Consider the following 17,663-nt stretch of genomic DNA (forward strand, 5'->3'; position numbering starts at 1 on the left):
CCATTTCCATAGTGTACTTGGCACGCCCCTGCATCAGCCAGGATGTGTCCTGCTCAGGGACTGTGGCAGCTTCAGAATTGCTGTACTTGAACCACTTTTATACCGTTTGGAGTTAAAGGTCATGCCAAGTGTCATTGGAAAGATAACGTCCTACAGATTGTCAATAAAATCTGTGATATGATTTATTACTTGGAGTCAAGTGTTAATTGGATGGAAGCTGCCTTTGAATGGATAATCTTACTCTTTTCTTAATAGTGGCAGATAAAAAATGGAGGTATTGGTTGAAATAAAGGAAGTCCCTGATGCTTACGTGGAAATCTGAGGTTCACTAATTGTTTCACATTTATCTATCTATCTATCTGTTATCTATCTACCAATCATCTATTATCATCTATCTATCTATCTATCATCTATTATCTATCTATCTATCTATCTATCCATCTATTATCTATCTACCAATCATCTATCTACCAATCATCTATTATTATCTATCTATCTATCTATCTATCTATCTATCTATCTATGTATCTATCTATTATCTATCTATCTATCTATCTATCATCTATCTATCTACCAATCATCTATCTACCAATCATCTATTATCTATCTATCTATCATCTATCTATCTATCAATCATCTATCTGTTATCTATCTATCATCTATTATCTATCTATCTATCAATCATCTATCTGTTATCTATCTATCATCTATTATCTATCTATCTATTATCTATTATCTATCTCTCTATCTATCATCTATTATTATCTATCTATCTATATCTATCTATCATCTCTCTCTCTCTATCATCTATCTATCATCATTTAAAAAAATTCTTTGACATTTATTCATTTTTGAGAGACAGAGAGAGGCAGAGCATGAGCGGGGAAGGGGCAGAGAGAGAGGGAGACACAGAATCTGAAGCAGGCTCCAGGCCCTGAGCTGTCAGCACAGAGCCCGATGCGGGGCTCAAACCCACGAATGGTGAGATCATGACCCGAGCCCAAGTCGGACGCTCAACTGACTGAGCCACCCAGGCGCCCCTATCTATCATCATTTTGCTTACTTAGAATTTGGTTGTCTAGCTGTCAACAATGGAAAAACGAAAAGATTTTGTTCAGAATGGAACCAGTCTCCTTTTCTATCAGCAAGGCTCATTTGTGAAGCCTTAGGGGGGTTTGATTCAGGCTCTCACAGGTGGAATTGACCCGAGAAGGAGCCTTAGCTTGTTTATCTATGAGATGGGGGAAAATATATTCTCACTGGGGTGTCTTAGGAGATTAAGTGAGGTTATATGTAATTTGAAAGTTTGCAAATCACCAAATGCAAATTAAAATAGGGACAATGCTTACTAATGCCAGACAACCCTGACTGTACAAATTTGGAAGGGTGGGTGTAGTACTTCACTAAGCGGTGAGGAGTTCTTGGTGATTCCCAAAGAGTACCTCCTAGAAGTTCACTGCTACAGGTGGCCTTCTACTCGCTTCCCTCCCTTCCTCCCCCTCCCTCCCTCCTTCCCTCCCCCTCCCTCCTTCCTTCTCTCTTTCCCTCCCCAGGTACTCAGTTAACCCCACGTCAGAACAGAGTGGCTAATGCCCAGAGAAAAGAAGAGCAGAAGGCTTGCTCAATTTTCTTTGCTTGAAATGTCTGCCACTGTTGGGGTAGAAATGACCTGGCCATTCTGGTGGCTGCACAGTCACTGTAGGGAGACTGAGCATACAATCATCTAGGTTAGGCTGTCACTTCCTTGTGTACAAGTTTGATAAAGAGGCAGTGGAGTGGACAAGATTCTGTGATCTGTTCTGTGCCTCAGTTGGCCTGAGCATCCAATATGGCAGACCTTTACTGTACTTATAATGATCTCCCCAGGGCATACCCAGTATTTCAGGGTGTCCACCTCTGGCGGGGGGGGGGTGGTGGTCTCATCCGCATGACAAAGAATTGACTATATCTTACTTGCAATGTGAGCCTTTCTCCTGGGCCCAGATCTTCTCAAGAACCCACATTTCCCCAGTCTACTTCCATAGCTACTTTTTCCTTGGGAATGCCTGGTATTACATCAGCAGAGATGTTCTGACAAGGCTTGACCTCAAAAGAAGAGTCAGGATCTCCTAGTAAGTTGATTCGTCCTCTCATTACTCCTCTATGCACATAGACCTACATCATTCCAGCAATCCTGGAAATTATGGGTGCATTAGTCAGGATTCTCCAGAGAAGCAGAACTAATAGGATCTATGTATGCGTCTATCTATTTATCTATCTCTCTGGAACCAAATTTATAACAACATATTTGATCATATCATTATGGAGACTCAGAGGTCCCACGACATTCTATCTGTAAGCTAGAGACCCAGGAAAGCGAGTACCGTGGTTTGAAGACCAGAGAGCTGGAGAACTGATGACCCAGATTCCAGGTTGAGTCTGGAGGCCTAAGAACCAAGAATGCTGAAGGTGGGTGGTTCACATACCAGCCCAGTAGCTGGGCAGAGAGCTAATTCACCCCTCCTTTGTCTTTCCATCCTCTTAACTCAGGAGACCAATTCAAATGTTAATTTCTTCCAGAAACATCCTCACACCTAGAAAAAAATGTTTCTGGGCATCTCTTAGCTTGGTCAAGCTGACACACAAAATTAACTAGCATAATGGTGTAGGGAGACCTTTCCCTAGTCTCCAAATGCATTCTTACACCCTCTTCCCAGAAAAAAAAAAAAAAAACAATTTCCTGACCAAAAAGGCTTAGTTGTGTGTGTGTGTGTGTGTGTGTGTGTGTGTTTTAAGGAATAAAGAATGTACAGTTAACCCTTGGACATCACAGATCCACAGATCCACTTAGATGTGGATCTTTTACAGTACGATACTGTAAATGTATTTTCTCCCCCTTATGATTTTGTTGATAACAATTTCCTTTCTCTACCTGAATGCATATAATACAGATAGCATACAAAATATGTGTTAATCAATTGTTTATGTAATCGGTACGACTTCTGGTCAACACCAGGCTATTAGCAGTTGAGTTTATAGAGTAAGAAGTTATATGCAGATTTTCAACTGCTTGGGAGGTTAGCACCCCTACCAAATGTGTTATTCAAGGGTCATATGCATTTCCATTTTCTTGCCAGCAGAACTACAAGAGAGAAGCAAATTTTCTTGCTAAATAATTTTAAAATTCTACTTTTCTGAACACTGAGATGTATAGATTTTTACTAAAAATAAGTCTATTTCCACAATGTTTTCTAATGTAAAAATATTTTGGAGGCACCTGGGTGGCTCAGTCGGTTGAGCATCCGACTTCAGCTCAGGTCATGATCTCACAGTCCGTGAGTTCGAGCCCTGTGTCGGGCTCTGTGCTGACAGCTCAGAGTCTGGAGCCTGCTTCAGATTCTGTGTCTCCCTCTCTCTCCGCCCCTCCCCTGCTCATGCTCTGTCTCCCTCTGTCTCAAAAATAAATAAAAACATTAAAAAAAATTTAAAATATCTTGTATCAAGCCTTTGGCCAGTGTGTGAGAATCCGAATGAGTAGCATACCATATTTGGTTTCTGGTGTTGTAAACAGCAAAATCTTAAAAATTAAATGAAATTTTAGAAATCTAAGATCCAAAAAATGAAGTCTTAATCAGAATACAGTTAGCATAGTGTTAAATACAACACTATGAAAAGTGAGGAAGTTATATGATTAAATGTGACTTTGTCAACACATTTTTCATTGGTATTAATAATAGTTTTTATTAAGGATGATTGGCTTTAGATGCTAGTCAAGCATGGGTTATGTTCAAGGATAGTCAATTATTACGATTTGTAAAGTGAATCTTCGCCATTACTTATGCCCTCACACTTATCATCTTTACTGTTATTTGGGAAGAACAATGGGAAGTCTGGTGCAGTGTAGTGAGCGATTTTAAGGATACATCTTCCCTTGTTAAGATGATGAGAATATTCTAGGTAAGATAAAATGCGCTAGGAGACCGGGTATACAATCTCATTAGTATTTCTGTAGATGCAGTGATGGAGAAAGGTTAGCAATGTAACAATCTTTATATGTTATATTTATGTTAATGAAAATATGACTTGATATAACTTATGTGAAATCAAAATATACTTAGATTATTGGCTATTAAGTCCAGGTGGCTTCTTGCATACTTAAGAAAATATTATGTACTCATAATGGGCTTGATCGTACTGGGTGGTATAAAAGTGATTGTGACACAGTATCTGCCATCTGGGGACTTAGAGCCTAGAAGGAGGGGAACGCGAGGCATGTGCACATCAGGGTGACACAAAGATACTGGAGCCCGGGCAGAAGGGACGTTCAATGTCAACGGGAGAAGAGACAGAGCAAGAAGGTTGTCAGGAGGAGTTGGTGTTTGATCTGGGCTTGGAAGCGTGGCTAGAATGGCACCAGGCAGAAATGGCGGAGGGCAACGGGGTGCGTACGACAGTCAGAACTAAGCCTGCAGTTCAGCTAGTGAACGTTTTAGGCTTCACAGGTTCGTGGCTTTGCTACAATTACTCAACTCAGGGGTTGTAGCGCAGAAGTGGCCATGGGTCATATGGGATGAGTGGCCGTGGCCGTTCCAGGAACATTTTATTTACAACCCTGAGATTGGACCCATGGACTCTAGTTTGCTAAGCCTTATTCTTGTTAATTACGACCTGGCACCAATTTGAATCTCACAAAGTAGCCTTCAGTTAGGGAGGCAGCATTGACTGTTAGAAAAGAATGGGGTTTGGGATCACACATATGTGGATTTTAATTCCAGCTCCTATTCCAATTGCCACCTCACAAGAAAATACATACAAAAAAAAAAAAAAAGAAAGAAAGAAAAGAAAAGAAATATGATAATGTGTGCAAAGCACCGATCACTTTGCAGGCATTCAGATAATATGAGATTCTTTCCCTTGATTCGGTGCCACAAAGTTCACTTCTTTAAAAAAGAAAAAAAAGACAACAACAACAACAAAGGGCAAGCTAGTATTTACTTCTTTGGGAGGGAATATATAATAAGTCCTGTTTGCAGAGTCCGTTTTCTGCATTCACAGTCATGTTCAAGTACTTTCGCATTCATGTTAGTTTACAGCTTTTATTTCTCTTGTGGTCCATTCGAAACATTTAATCCATCAGGCTGGTTTTGTTCACTGTCTTAATAATATTATCACGGTGGATAAAAAAATAGCAGTGATAACAGTAATAGTTACTATGTATTATTTTTGCCAAACACTGTGTTAATTCAGCATTACTTCCATAACTCCTCACAAATACCAACAATGTAACCGTTACTGGTTCTATTTAAAAGATGGGGTTGGGACACCTGGGGGGCTTAGTTGGTTGAGCCTCTGCCTCTTGATTTTGGCTCAGGTCATGACCCCAGGGTCTCTCAAATTAAAAGTTAAAAATGTACAGGGGCACCTGGGTGGCTCAGTCATTTGAGCGTCAGACTTCGGCTCAGGTCACGATCTCACGTTCGTGAGTTCGAGCCCTGCGTCGGGCTCTGTGCTGACAGCTCGGAGCCTGGAGCCTGCTTCCGATTCTGTGTCTCCCTCTCTCTCTGCCCCTCCCCTGCTCACACTCTGTCTGTCTCTCAATAATAAATACACGTTAAAAAAATTTTTTTTAAGTTAAAAAAGTATATATTTAAAAGATAAGGAAAATGAGGGTAAGGGAACCCCTTTCCGAAGTTAGGCCCCTAGGAAGTTACAGAACCACTTTCAAACCATTTTTTGCCATAGTTCTTGAATTGTCCTCTCTTTGAATTCTTCTCTCCTCTGCACCCATAAAAATACTCTCAACTTCTGCTGAAATTTGCTCCTTTTTATGAAACCTTTCTTGAGTCCTCCAGTTCCCTTTAATCCATTCCTTCTCTGACATCTTGGATCATTGAGAATTGTTGTTCTGGGAGTCTTTGTTGGCTTCCGTCTTGAACAAAACGAGAATTTTGGCCTCCTCAAGGTATGTGACCAACCCGGTCCTTCTTTTGTTTACGCCTGCTTTTTCGGGACCTTACTGGTCCTTGCTCATTCAGCAAATTCCTACGGAGCATTTACCAGGTGCCCTACGATATGGAGTTTCTGAAATTCTCTGAACAAGGAGAAACCAGGAGGGAAGAGCAGTTTCAAGTGAGAGTAAGGATAGGTTTCTTGGGCATCGGAAGGGGTATACATTCAAGGTAAGAAAAGGTAAACCCAATCTTTTAGGGGCAGGCGGGGAAAGCGAGGCTGATCTGGGAGAAATAAACTATTTCCTTCAGAGATCCGCTCTGCGGGCTCCAGGGAACCGACAAGGGTTGTCCTCAAGGGCCGGACTCTCCAAACTGTATGCGGGTCTGGTGTGGGGAGGTTGTACATGCTTGCTTTTCATGGTCTACGATGAAATAACGGCAAAAGCAAGAAAGAGCCATGACCGTGATGTGCAGCTGTGCTACGATGACTTACTACCAGCCGTGAAAATTGTCAGAAGAGATTAAGTACAAGGCCAGGAAGGCCGAGCTGGATTTCCAAAGCCTCGGTGGCCCGAGGGAAGGAATCTTCAGTCCCCGCCTGCTCGTGATGAGCGCTTTGCAATTATCCAGACTGTTCTGTGGAGAACACGTACGATGCAAGCTCTTTTCACATGATCAAAGGTGCCGCCATTTTAGAGGTTTCCAGGTGTCCGAAAATATAGGATGCATTTGAGGCAGTCTTTCTGCATAATGTAATCAAGGAGACAGAGGAGTGCCTTGCATCATTAGACAACATTCAAGGGTGGCTGAAGACAGTCAAGCTGTTTTACTGCACGTAACTGTTCAGACGTGGGAAAGCCTTGGGAAGCCGTGTATGGATTTAGTGAGTCACGGGTTTTATTACCTGTCCGACAGGTTTTTTAAATACCACTTGCTTTTCCTTTCATGTCAAACGCAAAATGAAATAAGTGGTTTTGAAAATTGTTGCTTGAAGAGACAAAGGGAAGAGTCATGATGTCAGCCTTTAAATTGGTCCAAAGAGATGCTGGTGGTAAACATGGCCCCTTCTGGAAGGGGCAGGGGAGCAACAAGATGAGATTTCAAGAGAAACAACCTTTCCGTGTGGGACAGGATGCGGATTCCAGGGAAAGCACCCGGTGGGCCAGGAAGTCACTGTCATTTGTTATCAGGCAGCCGAGCTCTGGACTTTAACCCCGCAGGTCTTTTAATGGCTTCCCAGGAGGACATCTTCTTGGTTGACCAAAAGCTAGAGGTAGCATGAATTCTCTGGAGGCCTTATTTAATCTCCTTGTGTGATGCAGAGCAATCCATAGGCATCGCCAGGGAAACGAAGATATTCACAAGTTTCTATCAGACAGCTGCATTTCAGAGGAAACTAATTGGCATTTCTGAATAATGTTGGGGAAGAGAACAATCACTAGGAATGTGGTGAATTTGTCAAAGACTCCCAAAATATCAAGGCTTGCAGAAAGCTGAGATTTCATTTTTGGTATTGATTAAAAACTCTACCCAGGGCTTTCGAAAAAGGACAGGAAGTTCTGGAGGAAAAGTTCCAGTTTCCATCGAGAAGTGTTTTAGAATACATTATTAACATGATGATGATAATGATAATTACGGTAGTGATAATGACAGCGAGCGAATTTGTGTATATTCTTGCTTTCTTCAAAATTGGGGTATTGAAACCACGAGACAGGAAGCTGAGCTCCTCTCTGGTAGGAATATATCAAATAGGTACGTCAGATAGAGTTGTTGCAAATTATAAGAGAAAGGAAAGGAAATACACATCATCTAAGCACTTACTGTGTCCTAGGCCCCAGACAAAGGCTTAGCCTGTGTGACTGTTTATGATCCATTTATTGATTTTAATAAAGGCGTTGCCAGAGAGCCAGTTATTAGTTACAATGGACTTTCAAATTGCAATGTGCCTTTTACCTGTGTGGCTGTGAGTGAGGCAGTTGAATCCAATTCATTGTTTTTCTGAGAAGTAGGTCAGACTTGGCCACAGCCCCTCACGTGTGTGGCGGGAGACTGCACAGCCTTCTGGTCTACCTCCCTTGAGGCCACTGTGCACGGGGCAGGGCACAGACGAATCGGGGAGAAAACTCCCAGGGTTACGGCTCAAAAATGATCACACCCCGAAAACGAATTGCCTTTTGATGAATGTCGGTAGCTTTTGCTCTGAAAGAAAAGCCAAGGGGTGTTCGTAAACCGTGAATGGATAGAACTGTTTTTCAGAAATCCACTTTTGGCAAATTATCTCCTTGATCAGCAAGTGATCTTGACATCTTTCGTATCATTTTTATACAATCTCCCTGTACGGATAAAGCTGTTTGAGGAATTTAAGATGAAAATCAGGTGAGATCCTGAGCGGAATTTAGTAATGACGACCCAAAGACTCTGCAGTCCCTAGATAACAAGGAAATAATAGGAAAATGGAGGGCATGAAGGACTCTGAGGGATTTATCTCTCGTGTCCTGGAAGAGATTGTGATCCTTTGAAATATGTGGGAGTCAGATTTTGCGGCAGGGCTCACGGGATGGCACAGAGCTGAGTGTGAGCCCCTCAGAGGTGAGGGGATTAGCTTCCCCCTCCTGTCAACACACAGCCAGGCTCACTTCACCCTGCAGAAAAAAAAAAACAAACCTGTTTTTTTAATGAAACATATTAGCCTTCTTCCCCCCACAGAAGTACTGAGTTCTGAGCTCCGGTCTTGTAGAGTGGCTCTGGATGGAGCCAGAGGGGGGATCGAGGTCCCTGCCTTCTTGTAGCCACCACGTGCCCAGACTGGCTTCGGTGCTGCTGCCCTCGGGGGCCCAGAAGAGGCGAGGGAGGTTTTTATCAAGGGGCTGTGGGTCTAAGAAGGACAAAGGGAATCGACCCAGGCCTGAGGCAAGGCCTCCCTACTTCACATTGAGGAGAATGTGGGGAGATACCCTGGAAGGGTGGCCTGGAGGGGTATGCCTGTGCCCATGTTCGGGCAGAGATCCCCGAAGCAGTGGGAGAGTCTACACAAACACGCAGGCCGGCCTCTTCCTCCAGGATGGATGGTTGAGATTCCAGGACATGGCTCCGGTGGCCTAGGAAGCTGGTAATTTCCCAGCTTGTCAGAACAGGTCCTGCTTGGAGGTGTTGTTGATGTCCTGTATGGGAACGGACTCATAATTTTTACCATTTAATGTAAAGTTTACTCCTCACTTGAGGCTAGCCATTTGGTTGGGGCCCTATGGCCTATCATGGCTCTCTGAGAGTTGGTCTGCCAGATGTCAAGATGGCATCCCCTCACTCTGCCTGGCACCATGACTGCAAGATGTTATGTGCATGACAGTACTTCGAGGGTTATCTGGTGAATACCAGGACCAGGGACGTTAGAGTAGGGAACACGAAGCAGCTAATGCTCTTCCATTTTATTAGAAGAGAGCAAGGTACTCATCAAAGTGGAGCTATCTCAACAGGGGTGATCTCCTTCCTCTTCCTTCTTGTGCAAGAGCTGAGTCTACTTGCTTCATGACAGGCAAGGAATTAGAGCTAGAGTTTGGCAATGGACATGGAATGACGTGGAATCCAGAGTAGGAAGATGAGTCATGGCTGAGGCTCAGGTGTCTCTGGAGACCTTTCCAGCTATGGCCTGGAGGTCACCCTCAGAACCACATAACCAGATCCAACTTACTAGCTTCTATTTAGCTGAATGTAGTCATAGATGCTTCACTGGCTGCTCAGTCCACCTATGAGATGTCAGGAAGTGTTCCAGAAGGCACACACTGAAGGGCTCATCCTGGGCACCTGTAAAACTACAGAGTCCTGCTTTCATCCCAGAGTCACTAGTCAGAATTTCTGGGTTCGGGGCTCTGGAATCCCAGTTTACAAGAAGAATCGACAATGACCCAGAACCAACAATGAATTTCTTAGAGAGCTGGTCCCTTACAAGTCTTGCCTTACCAGAGGGTGAGGTCAGAAGGTAGTTGCTTTTCCAGACATACCTTGTCTGCCCTTACACACCCACGTGTCCGGTCAGATGCACACTTCTCCTTCATCCTGTCTCATTGGTCCATTTCGTATGCTTGGGTCCCTTCATGTCAACCTCCTTGACCAGGACATGGGCACTTTATCTCACTCCTGCCCCCTTCCTCTTGGCATCCTGGGCCTTATGTCGTATATCTCTTTGTTGATACGGGCCCCGTTCCAAATGGACTGATCACCCAGAATCCCAATACTAACAGCTTTTTAACTACGAGGACCACCCGCCTCCAGGGACCTCTGGTTTTTCTTTCCCGTCAATAAGCCGTGGTGAGAACAACTACTCAAAGCAAGATTGAATTCCCTACTTCCCTTTTGAAAAATGGTTTTCAAACTTGACTGTGCATTTGAAACATTTGGGAGCTTTTAAATATTCTCAGGACTGGAATACTGCCTTGGTGGAGCTCATATTCTAGGTGGAGAGACAGAGAGTAAATTTTCAAAAATAACTTAGCCTCATCTCAGGCAGTGACAAGTTGTAGGAAGAAATGAAAAGACAGTTTGGGAGGTACAGAGCCAGTGGGAGGTGCTCGGAAAATGCTTCTCTGAGGAAGTGAGGTTGAGCAGAGGCCCCCACGAAGTGAAGGCACAAGTCAGGCAATATGTGAGGGAGAAGACTTCCAAAGAGTGAACAGTGTGGATACATGTCCTGGAAAGGAAGACACTTGGCATGTTCATAAACGTGACAAGTAGAACTTAGTGGGTCAGGAGAAAGGAGTAGGAAATTATGTCCAAGTGGGTACAAGGGGCCAATTCGTGGTGTGTCTCATAGGTCATGGGAAGGATTTGGATCAGGTTGTTCTGATGGTGGTAGAAAGCCACTGGAAGATCTACAGCATGGAAGAAATATGGTTCAATTTATTTTCAAGAGTATTTCTGGCCACCAGGTGAGGGAAAGTCTGCATGAAGCAGGAGTAAAAGTGACCCACGGAGGGGCTATGTCATATGACTGTGGGAAAATTGAACAAACTTAATGCTGGAAAAGAATATGTTAGGGCTGACACTGCCTGGAACTACATGGTGTAAAATTCTGGAACAAGCAAAGGAGTTCCTTCCTGAACTAAATTCCGGTTTCCATGCTACCCCGGGCACCATTTTTCTTCCTGGCATTAATTACAGAACTTAGCACGTGAGCATGGTGAGACTCTGACAAGGCCGCAACAGATCAGCAACTAGGAGGCCCCTCTTTTGGGGTGTCAGAGAAAGTTATCTCTGTGTGCCATCAAGAGGGCAATATGCAACAATTGCAATAATGCAATTTTTATTGCTTGTGGCCGATGATGGGGATTTGAGACTAGGTTTCCATGTGGGCATGTGCTATAATTTTGGCTCTACTCCATCTCCCTAACTGCATTTCCAGATTGGTGCTTCTCAAAGTGTGTTCTGTGGAGCACCCCTATTCAAATTGTCTCCCGGGGCTTTTAAAAAATGCCCACATACTTCAGGAGTGACAGCTGAAGATGAAAAGCATTGAAAAGCTCCCTAAGTGACATTAAAGTTTGAGAAGCACTGGAAGTTTCCACAAGCCATTGTTCCCTTCGAGAACTTTATGTGTTTTGAATGTCCTCTCATGTTCTCGTATCAAATATTTCACTTTCTTTCCAATATAGAAAAGAGCATATAGAAATAAAAGCCCTGACGAAGGGCTCAGAGCCTGTACTTCCACTCCTGCTTGTCAATTAACTCCCTTACATGATATAAATATAAAGAGCTTTTATTTATAATAATCTATTATTGATTCCCATTTGAAGATTAGTTGCCTCTGTTATGCACACTATATTGTTATATAACATGCTGGTCTTTTAAGTTTTTTATTTTGAGAGAGAGAGAGAGAGAGCGCGCACTCATGAGTGAGGGAGGGGCAGAGAGAGAGAGAGAGAGAGAGAGAGAGAGAGAGAGAGAGAGAATCCCAAGCAGATCCCACGCTCGGTGCAGAGTCTGATGTAGGGCTCAATCTCACCACTGTGAGATCATGCACTGAGCCTATGTCAAGAGTCAGATGCTTAACTGACCCAGGTGCCCCTATAGTATGCTTATTATTTTCCAGATAGACAGTATAGATGTGGGATGTAGGGGCACACAGGCATTTCAAATTCTGACTCTCCTGGTTATTTGCTCTGTGATTGGAAGCAAATTATACACTTTTCTCCTAGTCTGGATTTGCTTATCTCAATAGAGAGCTAAAATCACTCAATTGATAATATTATAAACTTAAATTATTGTATGACAGCAAATATTACATCTCCTTCTTTCCTGGTAGGAGCCTCAAACCTGTTCTACAGACGAATTCCTTTTACTTGTATCATTCACAAAAATGTGTCCTTGCATGGCTGAGAGGGGGAGAAAGAAGTTGCCCAATGGCTAGGATATTGGGTTTTGTTTCTAAAAATGCTTTAAGATATAAACTCACAAAGCACAAGAACTCAGACAATGAACTTTTTGTGCTAAAAGGTGGCTTTAAGATTTAGAGACCCAGGGAACAGGATTCTCTTTTTAATACCCAGCACATGGTACACAATAAGTGATAAACTCTAAAACAACATTTAATGACCAAAGACAGTTAAAATAGGAAATCTGGGAGTTTCTCGGAATGTGAAGAGTGAAATGATTCTACATCAGACCCAGTGAGAACATACATCTGCTAAACATGTGATGTGAAGTCCTCATCTGGTAGCTGTTACACTTTAAATCTCAGAAACGAGTTTGTAGGTCAAAACCTCTCCATAGACTTTTGCAAAAACATCTGTTTTTCTTTAAGAGCAAAACACTAGCTCAAGCACGAAGTTGGCCTGCTGTAGGAAAAGCAATGAGGTCCCACAGGTAAACCGGGGTATTTTGTTTGCTTGGTTGGTTTTGTGGTTTTTTTGCTTTTAAGCTGGTAGCTCCTTGTAATGACTTCAGCAGAAGTGAACGGTCCAGAACTTTACCTCTTTATATGATGAGGCCGGAGATTTCAGTGACCATGAATGCATCAGGGAAGCAGCTGACTATTCCTCACGTGAGGACAGCGTCCCAACAGCCACCAGTCCTGACACAGTGCCATCACTAACAGTGCGGGAAGAAGGTGCACCCTGTCCTGAGCTGGGCAGGTGGGAGTTTTCCCACGGGAATCTGAGGGATTCTTTCAGGACACAATTTTTTTTTGTAATTAAGGACACAAAATTTTTAAAGAGATTTCTTCCCAAGGGTTTTTCTATCAGTTATCCATAGCAACTCTCCTCACCTGATCCAGGGGACACTTTTCATGAAGCGATTGTGAAGAATGGTTGAAGACAGATAATCTCCAGAGAAAGGTCCGTGGTCTTAAAGAAATGTGGTCAAAAGAGCTCCACCATTATTAACAAATTTGCTAAGAAGCAAATTTCTGTAGGTAGGTCCAGGTAGATAAATTATGAAACCCAGTGAAAAACGAGGATGTAAGTCCTTTGTTCAAAAAGTGTGAGGAGAGCACCATGAAATTCTTCTCTTTAAACTATTTCATTGGTCATAAATATAACAAGGGCAACAGTGATACATGAGTAACAGCATGAACTTACAAATTAAAAAACGGAACACTCTTGGTGTCATAATTTTATATAATATAGTAAATAATACTTTATTAACATGACATTTTGATTGATCAGATGTGTTTTTTAGCCCACGTTACTGGATATTTATTTATGAGGTCATTGTAACTTCATTTTCAATGGAGATAATTGAAAGCGACGTCAGTTGCTCATGGCAAATGCCAGATCGCAGAGAATTTTTCATGCTTTTTAAATCGGAAAGGAATCTTTCTGTGGTTGTGACTGTTACTGTAACTTTGAAGAGGAATTCATTAGCCATGACAACACTGGAGAAAATTTCTGATAAATCACTTCAAAATATAAATTTTAGTATACGTAGAATTGCTGACTCCCATTGAACAATTTTTTTTTAAAAAAAAAAGACGAACTCCAATACAAACCAGTGTTGTACAAATCTTAATTTAATTTTAAGTGTAAATGTATGCGATGTCATTTTAATAATTTTCCCTGACATTTTCTGAAATTTGTAGGAGTTGTGCAAGAAACTAAAAATGGCTTCATTATTTGTATACAGATTCAAACTGCTTGTTTACGCATTTCGTTACGATGGCTTCAGTTATGAGAAGGAGAAATCTGTCTTCTTAATAACTGGCTTATCTGAAACTTCCTATGTAAACAATATTCTTTTCCATAGGAGGTAGTGCTCTTTAAATTAAATACCTATTTCTAAGTCTGTGAAGTCTTGCTTTGTAATGTGGCACTGACTTTCAAAACCATAGATTCTATTTTTTTTGTTGTTGTTGTTTTTTGAGAGAGAGAGAGAATGCAAGCAGGGGAGAGGGGCAGAGGAAGAGACAGAGAATCTCAAGCAGGATTCACTCTCAGCACGGAGCCCGATGCAAGGCTTGATCCCCTGACCCTGGGATCACGACCTGAGCCCAAATGAAGAAACTCAAATGACTGAGCCACCCAGGTGCCCCTCCCCGCCCCCCAGTAGATTCTAAAATTTTAAAAGAATGCTGTTAATTTCCTGATCTGCATTATGGTGAGATCCAAGTGTAGACTTCTCTTCTGTAACAACTTACTGACGAAATCTGCTGCCTGGGTGCTGGGAGGGCCTGTCTGGGTTCTCAGACCACAAAGCCCGTGGTTGTGCAGCATCTGCTGGAGAGACCAGCCCCCAGGAGAGGTGGACACCCAGCCTCCATGCGCCCTGGGGCTGCCCCGTGCACAGCACCCCCTTCTCTGTTGGGTTTTGCAGAAACAGCAATCAGAGTGTGTTAACAATTTCTACTTCTAATAGCCTCAAAGAAGAGTTAAAAATTCAAGACGTTTGTGACCTAATCTGAGCACAGAAGCCTTCGAGATTTTAACTTGTCTTCCCCTGAGAGTTCCTAGTTACCTTTCCTGTACTTTGAGAACAATGGTTTTCCACAGGTCAGCTTGGTAGTAGTTTCCAGATCATTCAATTTAGTTCTCATAGGAATGTCTTTCTCTGCGCATTCGTATATCATTAATTTTCATAATGTTTATTCGAGTGATTGCAATTACAAGTTCAACTAGTGTAATCAGGTTTGGGAGCAAACACCATGAACCCTTTTGAGTAAACAACTCAAGTGGAGAGAAGATGATAGGGCCATGAGCTTTCGCATACGCCACAGACATGAGTCAGACGCCTTCGGTGGAAATTGAGAGGTTTCTGGGGAGTTGGTTAAATATGTAAAAAAAAAAAAAAAAAAAATATATATATATATATATATATATATATATATACACACACACACATATAGATATATACATATATGTATATATATCTCCAAGTGTGTTTTTATAAAGCCCTGTGCCCAATAGCATCCAGATTATTATTTTTATTTTAGTTAAAAGATGAAATTAGCCTGACTAAGGGCTCCTTACGGTCTCACTTTCTGAGACATGAACAGATGTACTTTCCTCTTCTGTTGGGCTCCAGACTTATTTCACTCTGCGTTGCTCAGGCCCAGCTTGCCACTTGTTTACTGAAGCCTTCCGGATTCATCAGAAGGTTGAGTCCCAGTTCATCAAGTTCACCCCTCCATACCCACGGCCACCTTGCAAGCTCTCACCCGGAAACACGAAGCCCAGGGTTCCTAATGGACCGCACTGTGCCCTGGGGCCCAGAGACCTCCCCAGGCGATAACCTCATACACTAACCTATCCCAGCCCTCCCAGACTCTGTTGCCAATCCTCAGGGTTCCAGATTGCATACACATCAATGCAGGATTGCAGCTTTTTTAAAAAAATATTTATTTATTTTTGAAAGAGAGAGAGAGTTGCGGGGAGAGACAGAGAGAGAATCCCAAGCAGGCTCCGTGCTGTCAGCGCAGAGCCTGAGGCGGGGCTCAGACTCACAAACCATGAGATCATGACCTGAGCCAAAATCAAGAGTTGGACGCTTAATCGACCGAGCCACTCAGTGTGCCCCCCTCTTTATTTTTGTAGTGTTTACTTATTTATTTTTGAGAGAGAGAGAGAGTCCAGTTTTGAGTAAATAGGGTCAGGGCACCCTTTTTTTCTGTTTCAGTGATCATTGCACACATGGCTTTGAAAACAGTGACCTTTGCCTTGAAGAAGGCTGACAAATCACAGCTCCGCCATCCGATGGTGTCACGTTCCTTTGAGCCCACGCGTCTTCCTTGTTTTTATGACAATGGCCCCACTGCTGCCTTTAACGCAGTCATTTAGGTGATTGTCAGCAAATGGACTCCGGAAAATACAAACAGAGCCATTTCTCCACTTCATTCAGGGTTTTATTTAAGAGTTGTGTTAGGACCGCATCCGGCAGAAATATCTAATCCGTGCGTTACAATATCAACCGTTTTAACTCCTACCCGTCATACTCTCATTCCCACTGGCCAAAACTTCTGTTCTCTTGGGAATGTGCCTGGTACCTTCCATTGATTTCTCCTTCTTCTGGAGGAGGACTCCCCTATTTCAAATGTCAGGTCCCATCTGCCACTGTTGGCCACCTTTGTGATTTTACAAGTGCCAGGAAATAGAGCATAAAAGCCAGGCGGGCGACGCTGACATGGAAAGCCCTTGGGCTCTCGCTTCGGCTGGGCTTGCACTAGCTGACGAGCCAAAAAAAGCTCCCTTTGCGAAATATTAACCGGAGTGTGCTGAGGACACTTCGCATGGTCACACGTGATGCGGTAAGGATGCCTGTAGATGGAAACCATGAACCCTTGAACTCCATCAAGAGATGTGGCTAGAGTGTGGGGAACCCAATCTTGGCCCAAGGCCTGGATCCCCGTCACGGTAACACCGTGAGCGAATGAACTAGAATAGGAGATTTTGTCAGACACACTTAATTTCCCCCAGGAGAGTGGAGGGTTCCAAGTGGCACCGGGCCAGACTCCTGGGGCCCTCGGAGACTGGTGGACCGTGCGGCACGTGATGACACCAACACTTTGGGCTCTGGGATTGAAACTGTGACTCTGTCACTACATTTTCCTTTCCTCCCTCTCAGCTGCCTGGGAAGAGTGTCTGAAAGGCCGTGTCTTTCGATGTGTACCATCTGGATGTAAGAGACTGTATTGCCAACATCAGGGAAACTTGGTCCCTCTCCTTAGGAATGCCTGATAAGAATAACTAAGCACATGAAGGCAGGAATGAGAAAACAAAAGGATTTACGAGTTCTCAACGGGATACGTGCTTATTTTAATCCCAGGCTGTTACAAAAATGGTTGGAAGTGATTCACGTTATGGCATAAATCATTGCACGGTTTTAAAAATAAACATAGATTAGGATAAAGGGAAAACATGAGTAGGGAAAAAAGCAAAACCAATGAATGCATGTATTAAGTCCCTTTCCAGTAATCAGTGGAGGATAGACGATTTGACTGAGTGTCCCGGGGTACAAAGAACAAAGAAACAGCTGCTTGAAACAGACAGCTTTTTTTCTGATACTAAGATGGTAAAGAAATTTATTTTTTTTCATGTTTATTTATTTATTTTGAGAGGAGTGGGAGAGAGAGTGGGGAAGGGGAGGAGAGGGAGGGAGAGAGAGAGTCCCAAGCAGGCTCCACACTGTCAGTGCAGCGGCCAACGTGGGGCTTGAACCACAAACAGTGAGATCGTGACCGGAGCTGAAATCAAGAGTTGGACGCTTAACCGACTGAGCCACCCAGGTGCGTTTAGGATGGTGACGATATTA

Source organism: Leopardus geoffroyi, chromosome B2 (assembly GCF_018350155.1).
Source record: "Leopardus geoffroyi isolate Oge1 chromosome B2, O.geoffroyi_Oge1_pat1.0, whole genome shotgun sequence".
In the NCBI taxonomy this organism is placed as follows: Eukaryota; Metazoa; Chordata; class Mammalia; order Carnivora; family Felidae; genus Leopardus; species Leopardus geoffroyi.